This window comes from Lipotes vexillifer, unplaced genomic scaffold (assembly GCF_000442215.2).
Source record: "Lipotes vexillifer unplaced genomic scaffold, Lipotes_vexillifer_v1.1 scaffold421, whole genome shotgun sequence".
Taxonomy (NCBI): domain Eukaryota; kingdom Metazoa; phylum Chordata; class Mammalia; order Artiodactyla; family Lipotidae; genus Lipotes; species Lipotes vexillifer.
Window position 1 is genome coordinate 558,682 of NW_006781198.1, and position 16,682 is coordinate 575,363.

Consider the following 16,682-nt stretch of genomic DNA (forward strand, 5'->3'; position numbering starts at 1 on the left):
TCTCAACCACGCGCCACCAGGGAAGCCCCTGTATTTAATTTTTGATAGTTTGATTAATATTTGTCTTGGCATGTTTCTCCTTGGATTCATCCTGTACGGGACTCTCTGCGCTTCCTGCACTTGATTGACTATTTCTTCTCCCATATTAGGGAAGTTTTCAACTATATTCTCATCAAATATTTTCTCAGTCCCTTTCTTTTTCTCTTCTTCTTTTGGGACCTCTATAATTCGAATGTTGGTACATTTAATGTTGTCCCAGAGGTGTCTGAGACTGTCCTCAATTCTTTTCATTCTTCTTTGTTTATTCTTCTGTGGTAGTTATTTCCACTATTTTATCTTACAGTTCACTTATCCTTTCTTCTGCCTCAGTTATTCTGCTATTGATTCCTTCTAGAGAATTTTTAATTTCATATATTGTGTTGTTCATCATTGTTTGTTTGCTCGTTAGTCCTTCTAGATCCTTGTTAAACGTTTCTTGTACTTTCTCCATTCTATTTCCTAGATTTTGGATCATCTTTAGTATCATTACTCCGAATTCTTTTCCAGGTAGACTGCCTATTTCCTCTTCATTTGTTTGGTCTGGTTGGTTTTTACCTTGCTCCTTCATGTGCTGTGTTTTTCTGTCCTCTCATTTTGCTTAACTTACTGTGTTTGGGGTCTCCTTTTTGCAGGCTACAGGTTCGTAGTTCTCATTGTTTTTGGTGTGTGCCCTCAGTGGGTAAGGTTGGTTCAGTGGGTTGTGTAGGCTTCCTGGTGGAGTGGACTTGTGCCTGTGTTCTGGTGGATGAGGCTGGATCTTGTCTTTCTGGTGGGCAGGACCATGTCCAGTGGTGTCTTTTGTGGGGTCTGTGATCTTACTATGATTTTAGGCAGCCTCTCTGCTAATGGGTGGGGTGATGTTCCTGTCTTGCTAGTTGTTTGTCGTAGGGTGTCCAGCACTGTAGCTTGCTGGTCGTTGAGTGGAGCTTGGTCTTAGTGTTGTGATGGAGATCTCTGGGACAGCTTTTGCCATGTGATATTACGTGGAGCCGAGAGGTAACTGGTGGACCAATGTCCTGAACTCAGCTCTCCCATCTCAGAGGCACAGGCATGACACCCGGCTGGAGCACCAAGTCGTGTCAGCCATACGGCTCAGAAGGAAAGGGAGACAGAGGGAAGACAGCAGAAGCAAGAAGAGCTACAATCCTGCAGCCTGTGGAACAAAAACCACATTCACAGAAGGATAGACATGATGAAAAGGCAGATGGCTATGTACCAGATGAATAAACAAGATAAAACCTCAGAAAAACAACTAAATGAATTGGAGATAGGCAACCTTCCAGAAAAATAATTCAGAATAATGATAGTGAAGATGATCCAGGACCTCGGAAAAAGAATGGAGGCAAAGATCGAGAAGATGCAAGAAATGTTTAACGAAGGCCTAGAAGAATTAAAGAACAAACAAACAGAGATGAACAATACAATAACTGAACCGAAAACTACCCTAGAAGGAATCAATAGCGGAATAACTGAGGCAGAAGAACGGATAAGTGACCTGGAAGACAGAATGGTGGAATTCACTCCTGCGCAACAGAATAAAGAAAAAAGAATGAAAAGAAATGAAGACAGCCTAAGAGACCTCTGGGACAACATTAAACGCAACAACATTCACATTATAGGGGTCCCAGAAGCAGAAGAGAGAGAGAAAGGACTCAAGAAAATATTTGAAGAGATTATAGTTGAAAACTTCCCTAACATGGGAAAGGAATTAGCCAGACAAGTCCAGGAAGCGCAGAGAGTCCCATACAGGATAAACCCAAGGAGAAACACTCCGAGACACATACTAATCAAATTGTCAAAAATTAAAGACAAACAAAAGTTATTAAAAGCGGCAAGGGAAAAATGACAAGTGACATGCAAGAGAACTCCCATAAGGTTAACAGCTGATTTCTTAGCAGAAACTCTACAAGCCAGAAGGGAATGGTGTGATATACTTAAAGTGATGAAAGGGAAGAACCTACAACCAAGATTACTTTACCCAGCAAGGATCTTATTCAGATTCACTGGAGAGAAATCAGAAGCTTTACTGACAAGCAAAAGCTAAGAGAATTCATCACCACCAAACCAGCTCTACCACAAATGCTAAAGGAACTTCTCTAAGTGGGAAACACAACAGGAGAAAAGGACCTACAAAAACAAACCCAAAACAATTACGAAAATGGTCAGAGGAACATACATAATCAATAATTACCTTAAACGTGAAAGGATTAAATGCTCCAACCAGAAGACACAGGCTTGCTGAATAGATACAAAAACAAGACCCATATATATGCTGTGTACAAGAGACCCACTTGAGACCTAGGGACACATTCAGACTGAAAGTGAGGGGATGGAAAAAGGTATTCCATGCAAATGCAAATAAAAGGAAAGCTGGAGTAGCAATACTCATATCAGATAAAATAGACTTTAAAATAAAGACTATTACACGAGACAAGGAAGGACACTACATAATGATCAGGGGATCAATCCAAGAAGAAGATATAACAATTATAAATATATATGCACTCAACATAGGAGCACCTTAATATGTAAGGCAACTGCTAACATCTATAAAAGAGGAAATCGACAGTAACACAATAATAGTGGGGGACTTTGACACCTCACTTACACCAGTGGATAGATCATCCAAACAGAAAATTATAAAGAAACACAAGCTTTAAATTTCACAATAGACCAGATAGATTTAATTGACATTTATAGGACATTCCATCCAAAAGCAGCAGATTACACTTTCTTCTCATGTGCGCACAGAACATGTTCCAGGATAGATCATATCTTGGGTCACAAATCAAGCCTCAGTAAATTTAAGAAAATTGAAATCATATCAAGCATCTTTTCTGACCACAACGCTATGAGATTAGAAATCAATTGCAGGGAAAAAAATGTAAAAGATCGCAAACACATGGAGGCTAAACAATACATTACTAAATAACCAGAGATCACTGAAGAAATCAAAGAGGAAATCAAAAAATACCTAGAGACAAATGACAATGAAAACATGATCATCCAAAACCTATGGGATGCAGCAAAAGCAGTTCTAAGAGGGAAGTTTATAGCTCTACAAGCCTACCTCAAGAAACAAGAAAAGTCTCAAACAATATAAGCTTACACCTAAAGGAACTAGAGAAAGAAGAACACACAAAACCCAAAGTTAGCAGAAGGAAAGAAATCATAAAGATCAGAGGAGAAATAAATGAAATAGAATCAAAGAGAACAATAGTAAAGATCAATAAAACTAAAAGCTGGTTCTTTGAGAAGATAAAGAAAATTGATAAACCATTAGCCAGACTCATCAAGAAAACTAGGGAGAGGACTCAAATCAATAATATTAGAAATGAAAAAGGAGAAGTTACCACAGACACGGTAGAAATACAAAGCATCCTAAGAGACTACTACAAGCAACTGTATGTCAAGAAAATGGAAAACCTGGAAGAAATGGGCAAATTCTTAGCAAGGTATAACCTTCCAAGACTGAACCAGGTTGAAATAGAAAATTTGAGTAGACCAGTCACAAGCACTGAAATTGAAACTGTGATTAAAAATCTTCCAGCAAACAAAAGTCCAGGACCAGATGGCTGCACAGGTGAATTGTATCAAACATTTAGAGAAGAGCTAATACCCATCCTTCTCAAACTCTTCCAAAAAACTGCGGCGGAAGGAACACTCCCAAACTCATTCTATGAGGCCACCATCACCCTGATACCGAAACCAGACAAAGATACTACAAAAAAAGAAAATTACAGACCAATATCCCTGTTGTTTCTAGATGCAAAAATCCTCAACAAAATTCTAGCAAACAGAATCCAACAACACATTAAAAGGATCATACACCATGACCAAGTGGGATTTATCCCAGGGATGCAAGGATTCTTCAATATATGCAAATCAATCAATGTGATACACCATATTAACAAACTGAAGAATAAAAACCATATGATCATCTCAATAGATGCAGAAAAAGGTTTTGAAAAATTCAACACCGATTTATGATAAAAACTCTCTAAAAAGTGGGCATAGAGGGAACCTACTGCAAAATAATAAAGGGCATATATGACAGACCCGCAGCAAACATCATTCTCAATGGTGAAAAACTGAAAACATTTCCTCTAAGATCAGGAACAAGACAAGGATGTCCACTCTCACCACTCTTATTCAACATAGTTTTGGAATTCCTAGCCACAGCAATCAGAGAAGAAAAAGAAATAAAAGGAATACAAATTGGAAAAGAAGAAGTAAAACTGTCCCTGTTTGCAGATGACATGATGCTATACATAGAGAATCCTAAAGATGGTACCAGAAAACTACTAGAGCTAACCAATGAATTGGTAAAGTAGCAGGATAAAAAATTAATGCACAGAAATCTCTTGCATTCCTATACACTTATGATGAAAAATCTGAGAGAGAAATTAAGGAAACACACTCCCATTTACCATTGCAACAAAATAAAATACCTAGGAATAAACCTATCTAGGGAGACAAAAGACTGGTATGCAGAAAACTATAAGACACTGATGAAAGAAATTAAAGATGATACCCACAGATGGAGAGATATAGCTTGTTCTTGGATTGGAAGAATCAATATTGTGAAAATGACTATACTACCCAAAGCAATCTACATATTCAATGCAATCCCTATCAAATTACCAATGGCCTTTTATACAGAACTAGAACAAAAAATCTTAAACTCCATGTGGAGACACAAAAGACCGTGAATAGCCAAAGCATTCTTGAGGGAAAAAAGCGGAGCTGGAGGAATTAGACTCCCTGACTTCAGACTATACTATAAAGCTACAGGAATCAAGACAATATGGTACTGGCACAAAAACAGAAACATAGATCAATGGAAGAATATAGAAAGCCCAGAGATAAACCCATGCACCTATGGTCAACTAATCTATGACAAAGGAGGCAAGGATATAAAGTGGAGAAAAGACATCTCTTCAATAAGTGGTGCTGGGAAAACTGGACAGCTTCATGTAAAAGAATGAAATTAGAACACTCCCTAACACCATACACAAAAATAAACTCAAAATGGATTAAAGATCTAAATATAAGACTGGACACAAAAAACTCCTAGAGGAAAACATAGGAAGAACACTCTTTGACATAAATACAGCAAGATCTTTTTTGATCCACCTCCTAGGGTAATGGAAATAAACACAAAAATAAGCAAATGGGACCTAATGAAACTTAAAACCTTTTGCACAGCAAAGGAAACCATAAACAAGATGAAAGGACGACCCTCAGAATGGGAGAAAATATTTGCAAATGGATCAACGGACAAAGGATTAATCTCCAAAATGTATAAACAGCTCATGCAGCTCAATATCAAAAAAACAAACAAATCCAAAAATGGGCAGAAGACCTAAATAGACATTTCTTCAAAGAAGAAATACAGATGACCGGGAAACAGATGAAAAGCTGCTCAACATCACTAATTATTAGAGAAATGGAAATCAAAACTACAACGAGGTATCACCTCACAACAGTTAGAATGGGCATAATCAGAAAATCTACAAACAACAAATGCTGGAGAGGGTGTGGAGAAAAGGATACCCTCTTGTAGTGTTGGTGGGAATGTAAATTGATACAGCTACTATGGAGAATAGTATGGAGGTTCCTTAAAAAACTAAATATAGAATTACTTATGATCCAGCAATCCCACTACTCTGTATATACCCAGAGAAAACCATAATTCAGAAAGACACATGCACCCCAATGTTCATTGCAGCACTATTTACAATAGCCAGGTCATGGAAGCAACCTAAATGCCCATTGACAGATGAATGGATAAAGAAGATGTGGTATATATATACAATGGAATATTACTCAGCCATAAAAAGGAACGAAATTGGGTCATTTGTTGAGATGTGGATGGATCTAGAGAGTGTCATACAGAGTGAAGTAAGTCAGATAGAGAAAAACAAATATAGTATATTAACGTATATATGTGGAACCTAGAAAAATGGTACAGATGAACTGGTTTGCAGGGCAGAAATTGAGACACAGATGTAGAGAACAAAGGTATGGATACCAAGTGGGGAAAGTGGTGGGGGTGGTGGTGTGGTGAATTGGGCGATTGGGATTGACATGTATACACTGATGTGTATAAAATTGATGACTAATAAGAACCTGCTGTATAAATATATATATATATATATATATATATATATATAATTCAAGTCATCCAATGATGGAATGGCCCAGTCGATTGTATGATTGATTTGACCAACAACAGAGTGATGTGAGTAACAAAGAGATCTGTAAGTCATTTTATTTATAGGCAATTTTTAAATTCTAAGAACTATTCTGAAGACTGATCATGAAGTTATCTTGCTTACTTGGTGAGTTTAGATCTATTTTTAACAAATCACAAACCTGTATAGTGATAGTACACATTCTGAGGGCTTTAAAAAGTGATGAAGACTGGCCCCCGCTTGCCGCAACTAGAGAAATCCCTTGTGCAGAAACAAAGACCTAACACAGCCAAAAATAAATAAATAAATTTATTTTAAAAAAGATCTTTCTTATGTGATTATTTAGGTGATTTTTCTCTTTACTTATTGAATATTTGTATGTGCATCTGTATGTGAGCATGCACATGTGTTTGGAAATATAAGTAAAAATTTAATACATTTATTTTATAGGAAGCTTTGAAGAGACAGATCATGTCAAGTTTTCGATTTCTAACATAAATACATTTTATAGATAATATATTGTTTCAGGGAGTAGAACAGATCTTCTTTGGTGATTACGTATTGATTTTCTTTTGTCTATAACAATTTTAAGTACTTTATTGCTTACATTTAAATAAATGCTAAATCAGTAGTAAGTTATACAACCATACAGTGGATATATGTATAGAGACATTATCCAGAATACATGCCCTGGTCAGAATGGAGACTTGTAGAAATACTCACTTTAGATGACTCTTACAAGAGCAGAAATGTGAAGAAATAAAGTGATCTTACATTTCATCCTCAATGCTCAATTTTTACAAGTCACTTTTGTGATCTAACTTTGAAATAGGACAACCTAAGGCAATTGTATTTTTTCAAATTTTATAATGGATAACATTCATGGTCAAATTTTGAGATAGAGAATTAGTAATGTTAATTATGAGTCCTGACTCTGGTATTGACCTGTTTCTTTTTGAAAATAATATTTGACCTTTCTAACTTTCAAAATTGAAAATAGAAATATGTCCATTTTGACCATATCATGATATGTAATTTGAATCAAAGAAGACAAAATGGGCTTCCCTGGTGACTCAGTGGTTGAGAATCTGCCTGCCAATGCAGGGGACACGGGTTCGAGCCCTGGTCTGGGAAGATCCCATGTGCCGCAGAGCAACTGGGTCCGTGAGCCACAATTACTGAGCCTGCGCGTCTGGAGCCTGTGCTCTGCAACAAGAGAGGCCGTGATAGTGAGAGGCCTAAGCACCGCAATGAAGAGTGGCCCCCGCTTGCCACAACTAGAGAAAGCCCTCACACAGAAATGAAGACCCAACACAGCCATAAATAAATTAATTAATTAATTAAAAAAAAAAAAGACAAAATGCCTCGAGAACATAATATATATAGGAACGAAAATGTCTACTACTTAAGTGTTTTTAGAGTATTTTTCCTGATTTGGACAGAAACAGAATAGTTCCTAAAGAACAGAAATATTAGACCATATTTGATGGCTTTTCTTCCTTTTTATGTTTATGTGCATTTCATCTCTTTGAAAATCCCAGTGACTCTGATCCTTATTTTTCTCAGTGACTTTTATGCACAATAAAGGATGCTCTTTGTAAAGTGTGAAGAAATAAAAAGAAGAAGAAAAGGGAAAAAACCAGAATGAAAGAAAGAAAAAAAATTAAAAAGTTATTAAAATAAAAAAATTATTAAAAATAAAAAATTAAAAATAAAAAAAGAAAAAAGAAGAAAGAAAGAAAGAATAGAGCAACCAAACCAAAAAATAAATCTACCAATGATAACCAGCGCTAAAAACTATACTAAAAAAAAAAAAAATCAGAGAGAACCCTAGGACGAATGGTAAAAGCAAAGCTATACAGACAAAATCACACAAAGAAGCATACACATACACACTCACAGAAAGAGAAAAAGAAAAAAAAATGTTTTGGGGGAGGTCTGAGGTCTTCTGCCAGCGTTCAGTAGGTGTTCTGTAGGAGTTGTTCCACATGTAGATGTATTTCTGATGTATTTGTGGGGAGGAAGGTGATCTCCACGTCTTAGTCCTCTGCCATCTTGAAGGTCTCTCTGACAGACCTGGTTTTAACTTCTGATTTCATGAATGTGGATTCATAAGACACTTCTCTGAATTGCAAATTCTTCATGAGTATGATGGGAATAATAACACGACGCATAAGGGTATCAGAAGGATTTGAGCACCACTCCTGTTTTCATGTATTTTCATCACAGCAAGATCTTCAAAATCAGGAATCATATTTAGTTTTCCTTACTTCTATAGCACCTACTTTAGTGCTAGGCATTTAGGAAATTGTCAATAATTTTTTTGGAAAAATATATAAATAGATGGACATAGTGATAATAAATGCTAACGTTTACCTAGTACTTACCATATATGTGGAACAATTCTAAATGCTTTGCATATATTAACGCATTAACCACATAGCAATAGCAGCAATGGTCATCATGAAGTAGAATATTATCTCTCCTCTGAATATGGGGCTAAAATTATAGGAATGGTGTGTGAGCATTTGTTTTGTGTGTGTGCGTGTGTGTGTCGGAGGGAGAGACAGAGAGGGTGGGGTGGGGTCGGCACCCCAGGTCACTAAGGAAAACTTCCTGGAGCCCTATTATGACTTTTTCTTTTTGCCTCTAGTGTTTTCCTGACACCGCTCCCTGAGCTTGCTTAGCTATGCTTGCCTTCTCTGAGAGCACCCATGATGTAGACATTTGTTAATCAAAATTTATCCCTCCTATGTCCCTCCCTTGGTGCCCTGTTAGGTTACTGGCAGCTCAACCTGATAAACAAATTAAAGCTCCACTAGTAATGGCTGATAATGCACAATTCATAAATTTCCCTTGCCATTTTACATGTGCATTAATATAGGTCATCAGTGCTTATGTCTAAAACAAGGAATAAGTTGGGACTATTTTCCAGAGAGACTCTCAGAACCTCTTATAGTGAAGGGAATTGAAAAGCTTAAAGTGGTAATGGGACTGGGAAAGTATGTGTTTGATTGGTATTCTTCTTGAAAGCTTAATAATTTAAGCCCAAGAAATAACACCAGAAACAAGAATGGAAGAAAGAGATGAGAGAGCCTGAAAGAGGTAAAGTGAACCCTAGGTAGGAGACCCTGCAGTAGAAGATAGAGTGATATTTCTACGGCTGAGCACTGGATTGCTTGCTGTTGGCCACAGTAATTAGAGAAGAACTTCTTAACACTTTGTAAGAGTATTTGAAGATCTATGAATATTACTTCTCATACAGTTATATCAGAAGGAGTTCTATTTCATTTTTATTTGAGTTTGTTATGTACTAAACAAGCATCGTATGCAGTGTCCCTGAGGCGAATGTTCTAATAATCGGCACTTTTTTTGCAATGAAAACACAGTATATATTGTACAAACTAAGATCCAGTTAGATCAGAAGTCTGGATTTGATTTGAAAGGTTCAGTGTAACTTTCAGGTATTACCAATTGAAGCAGCCATAACTCCTAAAGATTAGGATAAGATGATGTAACAGCTTTTGGGCATAGGTAGTAAATTTACATTTGTCTTTCCGAAGGACTCACTAAAACCTAAGAACGGGCAGCATGGCATAATAGAAAAAGCTACATGCTATCTAGAATATTGAGTTCTCAATATACTTTAAATACAGTCTTGCACAGATCACTTAATTTTTTTTGTCTTTCAATTTTCTAAGTCTGTAAAACCAAGAATTTAACACTTAAATACCCTTCATTTTTCAATTTTAATATTCTAAGTCATTTCTTCATACTTGGAAAAACTAAAATTTCCCCCCAAAAGGTGCTTATTGAAAAAAAAAAAAAAACAATGGTTGCTTTTGGTTGACATTGCAATGGTTGACAAATAGAACGTGTTTTCTAGGATACAAAAGACAGTTTCTATGTTGAGCAGGATGACCAGGGCATAGTTTGCTGTCTCTCAAATTCTAGGGAACTCTACAATGTGAAAAGAGCAATTCATCTTCTACAAAAGCATTTGTCTGAAGCCTATAGAACTGCCCCAAGGGTCTCCCTCATTTTTTGTTACATTTCACCAACTCTAGTGTGCTCTGATGCTGCTGCTTTTTTGATCTTTTCAGAAATTGTCACGGGAAGATTTTCACAAAACTTTGGCATTACATTTACCTCGTGATCATAAAACTATATCAATTGTATGATGCATTCTGATTTCAGAGAATGGTCTGTGAAGGAATGTCTTAGGAATGAGGAAATAGGGTGTTTTTATATTCCCCTCTTTTTCATCCTTTCTCCTTATATACTACCCTAATTTCTCCTCTCTCTTCAGGTACCCTAATATGACCTGAAACATTTTATAATGTAGAGTTAAATCTTTTGCCTTTATTTTAAAAGCATTGAAGTCCTGTCTTTCTCTAAAATACCTACAAAATAACTTTGTGTTTGTGTGTATGTGTGTTATATATTGTAAGTCCTTCTTCAACTTTCCTGAGGGTTAGTGTAATTCTATAGCAAAAATAGTCAATTCAGTTTTATAGAATAAAAATCAGTGTGTTTCTTGGAGGGTGCATATGCACTGTTTGATCACAGGTTGGTGGAGTGTCATGGAAAAGTGATAGTATCTAGCAGCTTTGGTATATGGACTTTGAGGTCTAATTTGGCAGTTCCAGCAGAGGAATGCAGATACTCAAATACCCTGGGCAAGGAATATGCCTGTATTGTTAATACAGGATGTAACATAAATATCATTGCTTATGTGGAAAGCCTTCCAAGCCTTTCCTAGGCAGATTTAAGTGCTCTGTCTTGTAGGTTTCCACCATCTTTTTTTTTTTTAATGATTTTTTTATACTTATTACTGTTTTGAAAACCTTTGCCCCCTCTCTCAGTGTTCCATATTAGACTTCTGTATCAGAGCTTCTCAAGGATAGGACCTGTGTTTTAGTCATCATTCTATCCCTAGAAGTTATCCCACTTACGTACTGAGAAAATGGTTTTTTTGAATACTGAAAGGATTAGGAAATTTATCATCCCACCCCTTAAAAGCAAAGGTGGTGACTAACATTGCTTTGTACCCTATGTGAAGGAAAATCTAGGTTTGGAATCCTAGACAGTATTTTCTGCTATATTCATGATTGCTGGTTATAAAAGGCATTTTAGAAGGAAATCTTGGATTAAATCATCCACATCTTGTTTGGCTAGAATCTGCTGAACTGCAGGCTGATCCAGAAAAGGGATGACGTTTCACTGATTAACTAGAGTAATACTCTGCATCTCTTGCTACTTGCTTCTGGATAGCCAGTGCCTGTGAAATGATTGAATCTGTTGCTTAGTAGCATCAAACATTTCCTGTGTAGCTTGGAGGTTGCAGTTCACAATAATCTTAGTCTGGACTCCACTGAGAAGTGATAATTAGGTGCTAAATGTTAACTGGATTACAGCAGGGACTGCTCCCACCCATCATTTAACACCTCGTCAGGGGTTGGACCTTGAATGTTGTTTTCGACTTAGTCTTCCTGTGCAGCTGCCTCCTCCTGACCTTTCTTCAACAGTCAGTCTGTATTTTATCTTTCTGTGCAATTTTGGGACAGCCACATCTGTTCACCTACTTGGTAGAATCAGCATCCATAACACACAAGTAGAGATATGTGATTCTTCTAAGAGGATGGAAGGAACCAAGAGGCTCAGAGTGTCTCTAAATTTTTCCCTGAAGAGAGAGAATTCACTATAATCATAATGACAGCCATATATTGCTGACTTGTGTGTGCATGATAACCTGTAAGTTCTGTATAAAGATTATTTGGTTTATGGTCTGTTTTATACTATTACCATCCCTATGCTACAGGTGTGGAAACTAGAGCAATAAATGTTGTTTGCACGTAGGCTGGATGGACTCAGAGGCCCTGTTTTTAATCAGTGTGCTGTGCTTTGGCCTCTAACTTACGTTATCCTGGCCTCTTCCTCATTCTCATTTGGCACTGAGGATGGACAGGGAATCACCATTCCACTGTTCCCATTCAGTGCTTCAGGATCAAGGGGGTGTATGTCTGGGAAGGAGTGTTTCCATGAAGCCAACTTGGGAAATTTCTCAGGCAGAAGGCCATGTTGGGGAAGAAGAAATTTTCCTCTACCCTTCTAGGTTCTTTTGGCTGGTCTAAGAATTAAATTGCCATGAGACAGATTAACAGGAGAAAATTAAACAAAAGTTTATTAACATGTATACATGGGAGAGATACCCCCTGCCCTCCCCCCCAAAAAATGAGTAACTCACCAAAATGGCAGTAACCCTCACCTTAAATACTATCTTCAGCTGAAAACGTTGCGGGCAGTGGTTTGGGACTTCATGGGGGAGGAGGAAGGCAGTTCACATGGAGATGGAAGAGCAAATGTTTGGTAAATAAATGTTTCCTGGGCCACCACAGACAATGGGACACAGAGCCGGACTCTGCCCTCTGGGCTATGCCCAGCTTCCCCCAGCACACTTGGCCCATATTCTTTGCAGAAAGCTCTGGTGATACCTGTCTTCCAGGAACAGGCCCTCTATCTAAATTCTTTTAGGCAGTTAGGGGGAAGGTCAAGGTTTCTTCCTGAGTCTTTTGGGCCTTGATTGTTTTTAGCTCAAAATAATCTGTATGCCAAAGGGAAACATTTTGGGGTGCCAAATTTTGCTCCCCTATGTCTGCTACCTGGAATTTATACAGATGCCAGTCTATTGCTGCCCTTCTTGTTCTCTTTGAAGATCCAAAAATGCAGGTTGTAGCAAAGGCCTGCAGATCAATGGGGTAGAAATTCCATGGAATGTGAGCTGATTTAGAGAAGGTTAGAAATCCATAGACAGGGAGGTTGGAGGGGGATCAGTTCAAACATCATACTTACAGTTGTCGCTGGGTAGTCTGAGGGGGAGTGGTTCCAGGACCCCTGTGGGTACCAAAAAATACACATGCTCAAGTCCCTTATATAAAATGGCAGAGTATTTGCATGTAATCTACATATATCCTTCTGTATACTTTAAATCATCTCATTACTTATAACACCTAATACAATGTACATGCTATATAAATAGATGTAGATACAATGTAAATGCTATATAAATAGATGTAGATACAATGTAAATGCTATTTAAATAGTTGTGGGTGCACAGCAATATCCAGTTTTGCTTTTTGGAACTTTTTGGAATTTTTAAAAATATATTTTTGATTTATAGTTGGTTGAATCCAAGGATGCAGAACCTGCAGATATGGAGGGCTGACTGTGTTAATTAATCAGTGTCTCAGGTCACTTTAAATGTCACTGGAAAGGGATTTGTGATTTTATTTCTGTATTCGTTACACAACAAAAATTTAAGACATTGTTCATATAGTGGTTACAGATTTTTTCTAATGGTGTTTTCTTTTTTTATTCTATCTATTACAATAATATTTGGTAAATAATAAATTTCCATTCATTTTGGCTTTCAATTGTGGATTCTGGGAGAGAAAAGCTCTGTAAGACTCAAAGGATTTTTATTCTTTTGAAGTAATAAATCTAGCAGTTCTTAATTTTAGGTTTCCAACTTATATTTTGTTCTGAAATTTGTTTATCAACATTTATTGTATCAGTAAAATGGACTTTATTTTTGTACCTTCTTTTTGAACCAAATCTACTGTGAATATGTCTGTTATTTGGCTGCATATTTTTTTTCTAAATACTGCTGAGCAATTGTACTTTCAAAAAGGTAATTTCAGCGCCACTGACTGACATGCCATTCAAGACGCTTCCTCTGGTGCAGTTTGTTATTCTGAAGTTTTCTCTAGGTGGCTGTTTTTACACTTCTTCTTCAGCACGTATTTTCTTAGTGTTAAGTATATATCTGGCTTGATCTTGGTACAAACTCCCTTAGCATTTTAATCTGAATCTCACTTAATCCTTGTCACTCAGTTGATATAGACTGCACATTTACAATGCCAGTTTAATCACTCTGGAAACATTTGGTCATGAATAAAAGAACACTGCAAATGTTCCAACTTGCAGGCAGGACAAGACCCTTCTTTACAGAGCTGTTCCAGGGGCTACTGTAAATTCACATTGACCTTGGTTCCTTGCTTGTGAGAGAGACAAATATAAAATAGGGTGATTTTATTTTAAGCTGCTGCATCTCCCAAGCTCATCAAACATTTTATTAAAATACTGTTTATGGCTTCCCTGGTGGTGCAGTGGTTGGGAGTCCGCCTGCCGATGCAGGGGACGCAGGTTCGTGCCCCGGTCCGAGAGGATCCCACATGCCGTGGAGCGGCTGGGCCCGTGAGCCATGGCCGCTGGGCCTGCGCGTCCGGAGCCTGTGCTCCGCAGCGGGAGGGGCCACAGCAGTGAGAGGCCTGCGTACCGCAAAAAAAAAAAAAAAAAATTAAAATACTGTTTATTTGCTGAGCTTCACTAGTCGACCCCAGGAAACTTTTGGAGTCTTTTAGGGTCATTTTATCTTTCCTTATTTTCCTCATCCTAAGAAAGAAGCAATTTGCATTTGCTGAGTATTTGAGGAACAAAATGGTGGGGATGGAAGGACATACAAATTTAATCAAACTTTTTTTCCTCTGATTCAAATGTATTTGCTGTTGAGACCATTACAAGTGAGCCCTGCTAATGGTATATATTTTCTGAGGTTCAGTGGTGAATAGTTGGACTACATCAGTACTAAACAATACTCTGTGGGTTTCCTCTAACCCGTCATATCTTTGTGTGGGAGTCTTCTTCCCCATTATCAGACATTGTCACCATTCACGCTGCTGCTTCTCCCAGGCTGTCTCTAAGTATTGCAAAGGATGCTTTGAGAATCTGTTTATGACCCTCTGCATCCATCAGGATAGGCTAAGTTATGGGAGAAAATAATCCCACAATCTTAGTGGCTTAAAACCACAAAGGTTTATTCTGTTCACAGAACGTGTTTACTACAGGTTTTCTGGGGGCTCTGTCTTTCTTGGGGACTGGTTGAGGGAAGCTCCATCTTGATGACCCAGGCAGGAGAAAGGCAAGGTGGTGAATGGAGCACTGGCCTCTGCACCTTTTGCCCAGATGTGACATCATCATTTCCTCCTCACATTTCAACGACAGGTTTTGGTTCAATCCTAACTGTGTCTGGAAGGAGAACCCAAAATATTTGGTCAACAGTAACTAATGACTAGCACACCCATGGGGTACACAATCCCTGTAGAGGTTACAGGGTGCTGCAGTATTTCCTCATATCCCAGGTTTGGCTCAAAACATACATCCAGGGATGGCTACGTGATTTGTGGGACCCAGTGTAAAATGAAAATATGTGGCCCTTTCTTCAGAAATTATTAAGAGTTCTAGGAGAATGACATCAGAACATTAAACCAAACATGGGGCAGTTCTAAGTGTGGTGCCCTGTGCCACTGTCTAGGGCACTGGACCTGCGTACATCCCAGGAAGGGATATGGAAGACAAGACCTCCAGGGGAAGTACCAGAGGGTGCTAAATTAAATGTGTGTTCTTGCCCAGAGAGGCCTCATAGAGCAAAGCAGATTGTTTGCCTGTCTCACAGGAGGTGCTGTCAGGATGAGTAAGACAATGTGAGGGTGAGGATTTTTCCTTTGTGAATCCCTACAGGGAGGTGACCTCTAAATTTAAGGCATAATCATTCCCCAACAGTGGTTTAATGGCATTAATTACACTCCTGTAACTGAACTGTCTCACTCTTGTAATTTCCTTAGAGAAAGGAGGTTGGGAACACCCTCCCCTGCCCTGACTTTCTCTGAGGTAGGAAATAACGGTAGCCTGCCAATAAGCGTCAGGAGTGATTTCCATTTGCCTGGGTTCATTTTGGCAAAACTAAGTCAGAGGAACAGATTTATTCAGGGGCTGGGCAAGAGGTCTGTTAACTGGAACTTCTCATTGGAGCCCCAGCCTATTTCATCCCCTCCTAAAACAAAGAGTCTTGGAGAATCTGCCTTGCTTGGGTAGATCTTTAGGATTCAGAGACTTTATTTTGATTTTTTTTTTAAAAGTAGGAAGGCAAATTTGTCATTTAATCTATTGGATTAAGCTCTTTATGGAGTCATGTGCCTGTATAAAGGGTGTGAGGGGCAATAACTTTGTTTTTTTATAGTCCTACTGCCTGATAGGACTATAATAGATGCTGTTGGTGCTCTGCCCAGATCCTCCAGGTCATGTGGGGATTGGCTCCTCTGGGCTCACCACCTGCATCCTCTGCCTCTCCTGGAGTTGCCCTTGGCTGATTGCAGCTGTTTCACCCTGGAAGCATCTCATGGCCAATGACTCACTAATAGGAGGATACCAAAAAAGCAACAAAAAACCCCAAAAAAGGTACCAGATTCCTTGCCTCAAGGTGGGAATAGCTTTCTGGTGTGATTTATGTTCTAGAGTCCTCCATGGATCAGACTAAGGCTACAGTTTACCTGAGACCACATCCTTGCTTAATTCTTTTCCTTTCCCTATCCTGATTCTCTCTTTCCC